General features: G+C 52.4%; 1 long non-coding RNA gene across 2 annotated transcripts; it reads right to left on the bottom strand.

The window, feature by feature from the left end:
• Nucleotides 1-7,948: 7,948 nt before the first annotated feature.
• On the bottom strand, nt 7,949-10,501 carry LOC113207717 (uncharacterized). 2 transcript variants are annotated; one of them, XR_008012097.1, is made up of 4 exons: nt 10,384-10,501; nt 9,215-9,508; nt 8,516-8,774; nt 7,949-8,238 (listed from the first exon to the last, which is right to left on the bottom strand). It is a non-coding gene; the product is annotated as an uncharacterized LOC113207717 (long non-coding RNA). The 2 variants fall into 2 exon arrangements; XR_008012096.1 differs by lacking the exon at nt 7,949-8,238 and having other exon boundaries at nt 8,263-8,774.
• Between the last annotated feature and the right edge of the window lie 1,230 nt (nt 10,502-11,731).

The raw sequence follows: 11,731 nt of genomic DNA, 5'->3' as shown, positions 1-11,731 counted from the left end.
CAGCTAAATGAGCTAATGCATTCGCTAATATGGCCATAGAATAGAATATTAGCTTTCCTACCTAATTCCCAGCTAAGAAAGCTAGAATACTCTCTTTCACAGCTAGTTGCTTTATTTTGTAGACAACTGTCATGGCTAATTTATTAGCTCTCCTAGCTAATTCTTAGCTAGGAGAGCTAATATTCTGATATAAGGCCGCATATTAGCGAATGCATTAGCTAATTTAGCTAATTCTTTTTTTCGTGTAAGTGTAAGTGGGTATGACCTGCACCAAGAGGGAATGTTTATCAGACAACTAACTGAACTGACTGGATAATACGCCACACGCCACGGGCGTAAAATAGGCAATAACCAAAGAGTAATCAGGCAATTCAAGTCCCTCTTAGTAAACCCAGGAATCGACTCGCTCCAAAAGCAGCAAGGCTCAATGTTATCTTTCCTTCTCGTGCGATTCCACTCCTTCTCTCGCCTCCTGCACGTCTCGCGCACCTACCACACCGCTCGCGCTGAGTGGATGCGGGCAGAGACTATCCGTGTTCTCAATATATAACACATCGGATTAACTGCAGTACCTACTTCTTCCAACGTGGAAATTGCCTCGGAAAATGAAAAAGAAAACTGGAACAATCATTTCAACTTCAACTCACCAATAGCGATACCGTCCGTCAGGAGTACGACAGAGTGGAGGAGGAGGGGGGGGGGGGAATAAACGGGGTCTCTGACCCCGTCAGCAGAGCAACCTAAACACACTCGTTTTAATACTATTGGCTCTCTGTAACAATGGATATTTTACTTCGCTTTTCATACTTTACGAGCACGGCCCTCCAGTGCATCGTTCATTTCCCAACAAAAGGCACACACAGGCGTACGCGCAATTAGGGTTTAGGCTCTAATTAGAACTGGTCCTTAAGTGTAGGACGTCCAAAGTTATTTGCGATCGTTATATGCGGCCGGTGCGGCTGGACCGCCTGGCCCGGACCAGAGGACCTTACGGTTAATGAGAAGCTCGTCACTAATGAGAGTGATCCCCTCCTCCGCCTTCCTGCGAGTTGTGTCGTCGTAAATAAGGATAGAACAGCAGACTACCACAAAATAACAATTGAGAAATACAAGCTACGCACTGGCATGCCTCACTTTCCATCGTAACAACACGTAATTATAAATTTTAAAGGAAGTTTAGATACATTTTTCCGAGGGGAGATTTATTTTCCTCTCACATCACCTAACCGGTCCATTTCGTAAAGTTCAAACCACGACTTACAATAATGTCCCACTTGTCAGCGGCAGTTTTTAAAAGGGGGGGGGATATAGAGAAAAAGTGACCGCGTGGCGTGTGTGATCTATGGCCGCTGCTGGCGACCCTGGTCGTAAGTTGGCACAAGTACCGGTAAGTCAATAAAGTCGAGCAGAGCGTCGGTAAGGCCTCACGGAGGGTCCAGCCCAGGGCCCAGTGCACTTCTGCGAAGCGATTACGGACGGAAATTTACATTCCACGCGCCAATATCACTATTCCAAAATGGCGGCCGACCCGCCCGCTCGTCTAGAGAAATCCTGCTGCTCGTTAACGATCGCAGGGCCAACCGTACGACGGACGAGATACTTAAAGGAGGCGGAGTCGTTATGGCGCGCGGGGGTTTAAAACAGCATGATGTGTCCAGCCCGACCGTAAAAATCTCGAATTTTATCGATCCAAAATTGAGTTTCGTGTTTAGGTGAGGCCTCGCTCGGTTTGGACAATAAAACCAAATGCCAGTCACAAAACAAGGAGTTCTCTCCAGTCCAACCAAACCAATTCTCTCATCCTGTGATACCAATCCTCTTCTTGACTTAATTTTATCTAGGTTGATGAACACCAGACTGAGTCTCACTTATCAGGCCTCCTCATCTACTAAATCTGGTATATTGTATTTATGTTTTTGCAGTATGTTCGTTCATTTGGGGGACTACGTAGTCAATTTTGCTGTCGTCTAGGCTGAAGTGGACTTCGCTCACTACCGCTACCAGCTTGGAGTCGATTTGTCCAGTTCAATCCACACCCCTCTCCTCAGCAAAGGCCCTTTGTCTCTTTTCACTGTCACACAGAGATGTTGCTTGTTACCCAAGGCGTTGGGTAGGCAATCCCGTGACGAAGTTCTGTATTGCGGTACGGTATACCCGCCGCAGCGCACGGCGCTTCGCCCACTTCATCTCCATAAAACATTCACAAGAGAACATTTTCTGGTGTTACACACCAAACTGTAAGTTTCTTACGCACAACTGCTCTTCGGTCTTTGTGCAAAGAATTTGTAGCCTTTGAAATACAAACTTATACGAAGAAAAGTCTTTCGATCCTATGTGCGTTACTAACCCACTTCTTAGTAAGACGAACACTCTTGTTTCGATACATCCCTGCAAGAAAGGCTCAGTCAAACGACCGCTGCGCTGATGAAAACGTCTCGGCCTGAGGGAGGCTGCTAAGAAAGACTCGGTGGCAAAGGAAAACTGCATCAACTGAGTCTTTTTTCCCAGCGACCAAGCCGTTTTCAGCAGCGGTCGCTCGACCACGCCTTTCTCGCAGGAAGGTTTCGGTTTGTGAGGAACAAGGACTGAAATAAGAAGCGATATTGCAGGTCTATATGTCCCCTGCAATATGTATTGATCTCAGCGAAAGCGCTGTGTAACACCTTAGAAGTCATAGATGTATCTTCGACTGAGAAAATGCTCTTTTGAGCTGGAGGTGGATATATATGATCACCCGCTATCCTTTTGAGATACCGCACTGCGCATTCGTCCATTTCTTGGCAGAGTAGGGTGACCACAGGGCCCCGAGTGAATGTACGGGGGGTGAATACAGTGAATACACTCAACGCCATGGAATGACAGGCAAGAATTCGTGCGGCCTACACAACGAAATGTGCTCCATCACGCTTCTCTCCACCATGTTGTAAGCCATCATCATCAGGGCCCAGCGCTATGCCCGGGTAAAAAAGTGCCCGAACTCCGCTGCCTGTAGGCCTTACAGCGGCAACGCACATCGCACATTAAAAGTACGGCCAAAGGCGGTGGGTGGTTTTCGTTTCCACGTGGAACGAAAGGCAATCACGGCGAATCGCATCCGCTCGGGCCGCCTTCTACCTGAAAATCGTATGTTATGTTATGCCTGAGAAATAAAGAAATAGGTGGATTGTTTTAAATTAATTTTCTTCTAATAAAATTCATGTCATATCGAAGGATAAAATGCAACCATCCTCGTGCTTATGATAAGTCATGCCGCGCCAGTCTTCCTATCCGGAGGATACGGGGTGGATGCACCGTTTTGCTGGGGTCGTCAACGAGGCGGCAACGTTCAAAGTCCACGAGATGAGGCGCCTCACTCTCGAACTCGAACCATTCGAGGCGGATAAAGATAAACCAGCCGATTTCGACGAAGACAGCAGCAGCAGTGACTCTGATATGCGAACCGCGGGGGGAATCAGATCCCCAGGCCCCCCCTGGGGGTCTGCGTCCGGACAGGAACCACTTGGGCCTGCTCTCTCTCTCTCTCTCTCGCTTGCGAGACGAGGGAGGAAAAAGGTGCCCCTCTTCGGACGCACCCCGCCAGCCAGGTGGTAGTCGAACGCCCCGCCGGGCACTCAGCCATTATATTGAATAATAATGTAGTTAGGGGGCGGAGCGGGAGGGGGAGGAAGGGGGGAGGGGCTCCAATATGGCCGACTAACCTTCCTCCGGGACCCCTCTACCGCCCCACCGGCCCCTCTCATAAGTCTGCCGGCCCCTCCCGCGTCAGCCTCTCTCTCTCTCTCTCTCTTTCTCACTCCCGCTCATGAGCGACAAGGATGGAGCAAGACGTTCATACGCGCATCAGCCAACGGACCACTCCAAAAGGTATTTTCGCGCAACGTTTTAATTACCCGATGCAGGGTGAATAATCCCCCCCCCCCTTTAATGACATTATTTGCAGGGCGGTCTCGCTGCGCCGTGCGTTCAAATCTCCCGCTTTGGCGGCGGCCATTGTTGTTGCCGGTCGGACCGTCGCTGCCAGCCGGGTAATGAAGACGAACAACTTAATAACACGTCTGCATGCGGAGGCACGCCTGCCAACCGGACAGGCCGGGGTGACAATCTACAAACGAGCGTCGAATTAGACCGCTCCGCTGCGCTCCCCGCGTTCGCACGGCCGGCCGCCGGACGGGACCTGTTAGATGGGGCTCTTGATGCTGCAGCACCATGCACTGCGCTGCACCACGGTGTGGGGACCACGCGCATAACATTATTCTTCTCCGCCGGAATCTCCCTCCCGCCCGGAGTGAATTGACTACGGACATCATCGTATGGGGGCTCAGCTCTGCACTTGGCTGCATGGCCGCCTGCCAGGAGTACATCTGCGGGACCCCCCTGCAGGGGGAAATACACACACACACACACACACACTCACACACACTTAAGGAGATAGACTATCAAGTTCGGCTCCTTGCGAAATTTAATCCGGTTTGAGTACTTTAGCGGAGAGGTCCACAATTAAAGTCCCTGGACGTCCCTGGACGGGTTTACAGCGTCGCGGCCTACCCCGCGCGCAGATTATATTTTGCACCCTGCTTTAATGGTCGCGTTATCTGCTTCGGCTGATGGAAGGGCGGAGAGAAGCCCCGATGATGATAATCCCCCCCCAGCAGCCAAGCCGCGCAGTCCGGCCAGGCATTTTCGGCATCTCTCTTTCGGTCTCTTTCTCTCGCTCTCTCACTCCGACCGTCCGACTTTATTACACGGTCCGAACTGTAACCCGGGTGTCCGTAAAAGTAACCTGTGCCGATGTAAAGGTGTAATGGCCTGAGCCGAACAATGAGGCGAGCGCACTGTTGCACTCCTGCTGCTCGCCCCACACCATTGTGGCCTCCAAGTACCGCCTATGCCGGGCGTGCCGGCTGCGCGGGCGCTGGGCTCCGGGTGCCCCGACCACGTGACCACGAGTACTCCGACGAGCGCCCACTAGCAACATCTCCATCCGAGCGGACACGACGCAGCACACACGCATTTCGGACCATTACTAAAATATTTAGCGCAAAACAAAGCACGAAAAGTAAAGGCAGTTTTCAACTTGATTTGCGACCCTCCTCCTTCTCCTCCTCCTGTCGCTGCTGTTTTCAGTCTTGTTTTCAAACCCGACCGGGCTGCACACAAACGCACGCACACGCACAAGAAGAGGGTAGAGACGGCGCGGCGGCCCGTGCGCGCCGAGCGAGGCGATATCCTGATGCGTATCTGACACGCCAAAGGGACTCGGTGACGTCTCAAACGGCTCTTCGTCAGCAGCGCTGCGGGCAGAGATTATTTTTCAATTCAATCGCTGCGGGCTGACTTCTGCTGCCCGTGAGCGGGCCGTGAGCCGCCGCCGGTCCTTTTAATTCCAAGCTGCGGCAGCCTTTTTACGTGATTGCCATCGAGTGTGTGCATGTGTGTGAGTGAGAGTGTCTGTGTGTGCGTGCGCGCCTTATTTTCGTTTGTACAACACGGCGAAGAGTGTATGTGGCGGGGCTGTGCGCGCGGCCATGAGCTCAGCGGTGCGGAGAGAGGGGGGGGGGGGGTAAGCCACATACCAGCTCCGCCCAGCCCGCCTCTTAATATCATAATCGACTGACTGCCCGCGTCTCCCCATACCCCCTCTCCCCTTTCCCATTTCCCCTCTCTCCCCCACTCTCCCTCTACTATAACTCTTGTTCCACATCGCAGAATTGCCCTATTGACACTCATCCAACGTTTCTTCATGCTTTGGCTTTGGTTCGGCTAGAGTCCATCCCCAAGCTGCTGAAAACTTGTTTTTTACACAACACACTTGATACATACATGTATTCAACATGGATCGTAGACGTGTGTAGACCAACGGGCATGCATTTTCCGCCCGAAATCTTTTTACTTGGCCTCCCCCGGCCGGCCCGCTGACCGCGCTGAGCGGAGCGCCCCGTTCGATCGGACCGGCCGGCGGGGGTGCGTTCGAATACGAGGCGTGACTGTGTGATCCAAATCGGAGAGCGGCGAGGAGGTCGGGAGGCGGCCGGAACGCGGCCCAGATAAATCAGCGCGCGACTGGCTCTATTTCATGTTGACAGGCAGTGCTGACAGCCCGCGGTGGCGTCCGCGCCTCAGTCTCTCTCTCTCTTTCTTCCTCTGCTTGTTGTGCCCGGGCGCATGGCGAGGGAGTGAGAAAGGTTGGAGGAAAATGTACCAGCACAGCGTGCGCGCGCGCCTCTGCACTGGAGAGCAGACATCCCCACACGGCGGGGCAGGCGTCCCCGTACCCCCCTGCGGCCTGCGGTGCGGTCTAGTGCAGCGCAGGGCGGGGAGGTGTGGCCAGCAAAGCACCGGTTCGGTGATTTGAGCATGAAAAGAAAAATGCTGAGAAAGGAAAACTTGCTTGAACGAAAGACATGAAAATTTCGCAGCTAAAGGGGTGCTAAATTTTCTCCTACTTGTCGGTGGATCACAATTTTCCAAGGGCACTCGGAGAAATGTTGACGTCGTCATTGACAGCACCACGCCCCCGCCACGCGCCCGCTAGAATTGCAGTTCAGGCGCGGTATAAGGGGGGGGGGGCACATCGTATCTAATCCATCTGTGCTACAAAAGCCCTGTATGTAGGCAACCCACAGCCCATCCCCCCCTGTCGCCACCCCTTATACCGCGCCTGTGGGGGATACGATAACGTTCGACTGCAACGATAACGTCCGACTGCAGTCACCCATGGGTGAAGATAAAAGTCACCCTTTACCTACACTTTAAAACACAAAATCAACTTCGTCGATGAGAAATCTAAGGTATAAGCTACTTCGCTCCGTACCCTTATATATGTACTGCCTTACGACTTGCCGGGCTTGCATAGGTCGGCGTAATCATTCACCGCGAATCTTCAACGCGAAACTGGTCGAATGTTCAAAAAACATCTAATGCCTTCACCACGACATGACGACGGCGTCAGGTACCCCCTTCCCTGCCCCCCTCCTTTCGCGCTCGCGGCACTTTCATAATAATAATTACCCACATGCCGCCGTGGCGCCGTGCCATATTATAAACAGAGTTATTACCGACGCCGTGTCGCGGTACGCAAAACGCCCCGGCCGGCGCAGGGGGGATTATTATTACTATTATTATTATCATGACCGCACTGTAAAAAGCTTACGAACTAAATACTTTGCAACGTTACGAACAATTTTCGTTCTTTGTATTGCAAAGAAATTGTTCGTATTGCAAAGCGATTGTTTGTAAGGCTAGAAGGGTCTTACGAACAATCGGTTTGCATTACGAACTAATTGTTCGTAAGCTTACGAACAATTAGTTCGTAATACAACGCTTGAAAATCCTTCGTAAGCTACGAACGTTTTGGTTTGCATTACGAACCTATAGTTCGTAAGCAATTAACAGTGCGTCATCATCGCGGAGGCCTAGGGGCTCCGCGCGAGCATGCGCACAACATGATCGGGGCGGATTGACACATTATCATAACAGCTGCGCCCGGCTCGGCTCGACTCGACCGACTCGGCTCCGATGGCGTCGAGCAACGCTCCGCCGCCGTTCTGCTCTGTCGAAGCGGAAAATGTTTCGAACGCGTCGCGACGCGGGCGGCACGGCGCAGCACTGCTGGATGGCTCGGAGACGCGTGCCGGGAGGGCGTATAAGTTCAGCCTCACACGGAGGAAAAGCAATTAGCTAATCTAGCTAATTCATTCGCTTATTTGGCTTTAGCTGATTGTTAGCTCAGAGAATTGGGAACTAGCTGTTTTTTTTAAGGCTAATATCTCAGCTCTCTGCTGAGGTAATAGCTTAGCGGGCTGACATTTTGAGCTGAGGCCTAAATTAGCGAATGCATTAGCTTTTTTAGCTTATTAAGGTTTTCGATGCACAGACGAACGCACATTTTTTTAGCATACTACCAAACCACCATAGTGATTTACGTACTGAAAGCAGCGACCTTTATCGGAATAACAATCCGTTTGTTTTATTTATTGCGTGGGCTTTTCGAGCAGAAGGTGGTGAATGCGCGGAGGGTGAATACGGACGCATCCGCTTGGGGTTGAAGAGCGGCGTGTTCCCGTCCAATCTCTCTGATGGAGCTTGCCCCGCCCCGCGTCCGTCCGCGCCGCGGTCCAAACAAGGAGCGGCGTGTCGTGGCGGGAAGTACAGCAAATAGCGCAGCACGCAGTCAGGCACGTGTGATGAGCCAGGGGACCGAGTCACCGGACGACAGCAGTACGGTCGCAGTGCGTTCATCTAGAAAACAGTTGGGGGAACAACACAGCAACCATTATTGACTCCCGACAGCGTTTACCGAATTACGTCCACGCTGTAATGTTTAATTCAAAACTTCATTTTGTTTTAATCTTTCTCTTTATTTTGTTGGGGTGAATCAAGTTTACGTAGTTGGTGTCACTACCTTATAACTGTGTTTCCTACGCTAGCCTTTATATTTTGTTCTGACACTCAGAGAGTAAAGGGATCTCTGAGTGTTGAAATACGGAAAAAACCCGTTTTCGTGCGAAAAACGCACCACACCCGCAACCTGCGGCTGTGGGTCGGCAGGCCAGCCGGCCGAACAGACCGCTCAGTTCCCGGGAGGCCGACTGTATCATTTTTGGCAGGCGGGCGACAGACAGGCGCTTGATGCGGCGTGGCGAGCCGAAACAATGCGTGTTGTGGCCGTGTGTCGGTGATGCTGGTCGCCGTGGCCGGGGAGAGATGAGAGGGTGTGCTGCGTTGGGTGGTGATGGACGGTGGCGTCCAAAAGTACACTGATTGGACTCGGTGACCTGCGAACAAGTGCTGAGTACTTACTGGCTTGGCTGCCCAAGTTCCACTATAAAAACACCTTTCTTCGAAAATATTTGAACTTGTTTCGTATAAAATTAGTTCCTATGAAAAACTTTTAACTTTAAGGAGAACCTTGGTATATACAAGCTATTTTTCGTTGTTTACACATGTTATTAATATTTTCAGCCTTTAGAACTTTTTAAAACTTGGTATCGTTATCCAGGCAGATCAAGTTATTAGCTAGGAACTACGTGTAAGACTGCAAGTTAAACAATTTTAAGTTGTACTTAATTCGATTGCTGTAAACTTGTCAGTACATACACAGTCCAAAAGAGGGACTCTGTTAAAGACGAGTCGATCTCTGAACTATCCTGATTATTTACTTTTCATTTTCCATCTTTCGTTTTACTGTTCCTCGGAGAAGTTTCAAATACTTTACTTGCAAAAGTTCCTGAAGATGTTCTGGTGGTGACATATCGTAAGTTGAACCTTCGACTGCTTCGACTTCGCACTTTGTAGAGGTAATCTAGACTTGAAGCTTGGCGAAACCTTAATGTATCCCAAGTCCAGGGGTGTTCCAAGCGCGGAGAGTTGTGTTGGGTGGTGGCGGTCGGTTCTGGCGAGGTCAGCTCGGCTGAGGTCGTGGAAAGGGGTTCCCCATGATGAGCCCGTTGAGACGTAGGGCCCGTGCAAAGGAAGGCTGGACGCCTTCACCGCAGAGGATGTGGCCGCTCTGTGTGACAGGCAAATCAGCTCGGTGGGACCACAAAGCCACAGATAAAGAATGTTTATCTGTCGCAATATCATCAGCAGCGGCCGTTTCGATTAGCCGTAAACACGACCAGCCACAGCAAGGTTTTCGGCAGGGGACCACTGCGTATGAATATATATTGGGCCCAGCAGTAGAAACAACAAAGCCCTTGAAACGCAGGCCTGAGGCCCGTAAAGAAAGGAAAAAATGTCGTCGATTCCAAAGGTATACGCGGTGGCGGCTCAGCACGCAAAAGGGCCGTAACATTCCTGCATAGTAAGAGGCATATGGTAGCCTTATCGAAAGAACCGGGTGGCGGAGGACGCGAAGCAGACCAGGCGGTTGGCTGGGCTGGACACAATCAAACCACCAAACCGTCACCGCCACGACTTGTTTCGTTGTAGTAGTTTCCTCGACGGAACTGGAATCAGAAATGTCCCCGTATTTGTTGCGGCAGTGTAGCACATGTTGCGCGCGGCCTATTGTGCCGCTTGCGTGTCCGAGACGTGTTCACAGCTTTTGTGACCACAGCGGCACTAGGTGCGGCGGGCGGGCGCGAGGCGGGGTGCCGGCCGGGTGGCGGGGCGAGGCGGCCAGGTGGGGTGCTGGCCAGCCGCACGCGCACGCTGCGTGACGCTGCCCGCAGGACCCGCAGAAGACAGCGGGCACAAGCTCTTTTGCTCCCTCTGTCTCCGACGGCCTCTTTTCAATAACACGACCCTGGCAGGAAACTATTCTCCAGTCCAGAAAAGCAGTGATGAATGCGTCAAATTTGGCCTGGCTATCTCTGCTCTCTGCTTGCCGAGAATACTGATGCACCTGGCGGTTTTTCGTGTCCGTCCCTTATGCTCACATACCTCTTCTTTGGAGTCCATGAATAAAAATATATCAGCCTCAGCTGGCGGCGCGGCGCCTTGCGTCCGCGACCGGGGGGCTTCTCGGAAGGGCTCGGCTGGGCTCGGCGGCCCAGCCTGGTTGCGCGGGCTGCGCTCTCCTCCGCTCGGGGCGGCTCGGCACGGCCCGGCTCCGCACAAGGGCCGTGAGGGGGAGGGGCCGGAGGGGACCGGAGGGCCAGCCAGGGACAGGTGGCGGCCATTTTGGTGGAGGAGCGGTGTGGCGGCGCGGCGGCGGGACCAGCAGCCAGGCCCACCAGAAGTAGCGCTGCCCAAATTTAAAACTTGGAAGTATTTCATTTCCGGAAGGTTTCATGGTTAACGGCGGGTTGTTGTGTTCCTGAAGGGCTGGCGGTCGGCCATGTAGTAGGTCCATCTTGGCCCACGCACCGTGGAGGCTGCTGAGCCCATAAGCACGACGGGGTCTCGTCGGGACGGCCAGTTCCTCCTGTGAATCGAAGCGTCCCAAAGTGGCGTGAGCAATCCGGCGAGGTGCGGACACGCAGCGCAGCACAGCTCTAGCGCTGACCTTGACCCCGGCTAGCTTGCTGGCCCACAACCGCGCTTCTTTTCCTCCTCCTCCTCTGCCGCAATTAGGCCTCATTGTTCTTCTTCTTTTCCCTCTTCTGTTTCCCGTTTGACTTTCCTTTTCGCGCCATCCGCACTCCCCGAAAAGTTGCGTCATATCTCTCCTCCAGCTGTTCGCGCACGCTGTTCGATTACAGGCTCCAGGCTGCTCTTACGCACTTCTGTTTGCCCAATTTCTGTGTCAGCTCCAAGCCTTGTATAGAGGTATAAATATATGTGTGTGATGTCAAAAAAGAGAGGGACCTCGCTTAGCTCACGAGGGATCCACCACCGAATGCAGGATTTTCGTCGTCGAGCAGACTCACAAAAACGAAGAAGTCAGAGTTCGGGAGCGAAAAGAGGAAAAAGGGGGGAGGGGGCAGTCGATTTCCCTCCTCGTTGTCTCCTTCGCGAGGCGAGGCCATTGAGCTGTCAGGACGACCCTAAGGGCCGGCCGCTCACACGTCAAGGCTTCTAATTGTTACACCAACATGCGACACACCCTTTTTTTACCTTCCCCGTTTCCTTCGCTTTGCACGTCGCATCCCCCTTTCACCGAGAGGATATTTTATTAAAAACAAGGAGAAAGCAGTCAAGTCGTTCGCTTCGTGTCTTCCGCTCTTGTGCCTCTTCTGTGTCCACCACGGGCACACCAAATGCTTTTGACTTGCTTTTGAGGCGCACACATCACCCTGCAACCCCCTTCATTAAAACTTCAACGGCGATACCACATCAGGCCGCATCT

This window comes from Frankliniella occidentalis, unplaced genomic scaffold, assembly GCF_000697945.3.
Source record: "Frankliniella occidentalis isolate FOCC.00 unplaced genomic scaffold, Focc_3.1 Scaffold8, whole genome shotgun sequence".
Taxonomy (NCBI): Eukaryota; Metazoa; Arthropoda; class Insecta; order Thysanoptera; family Thripidae; genus Frankliniella; species Frankliniella occidentalis.
The sequence above is the reverse complement of the archived record's forward strand: the minus strand, read 5'-3'. Positions and strand labels throughout refer to the sequence as shown.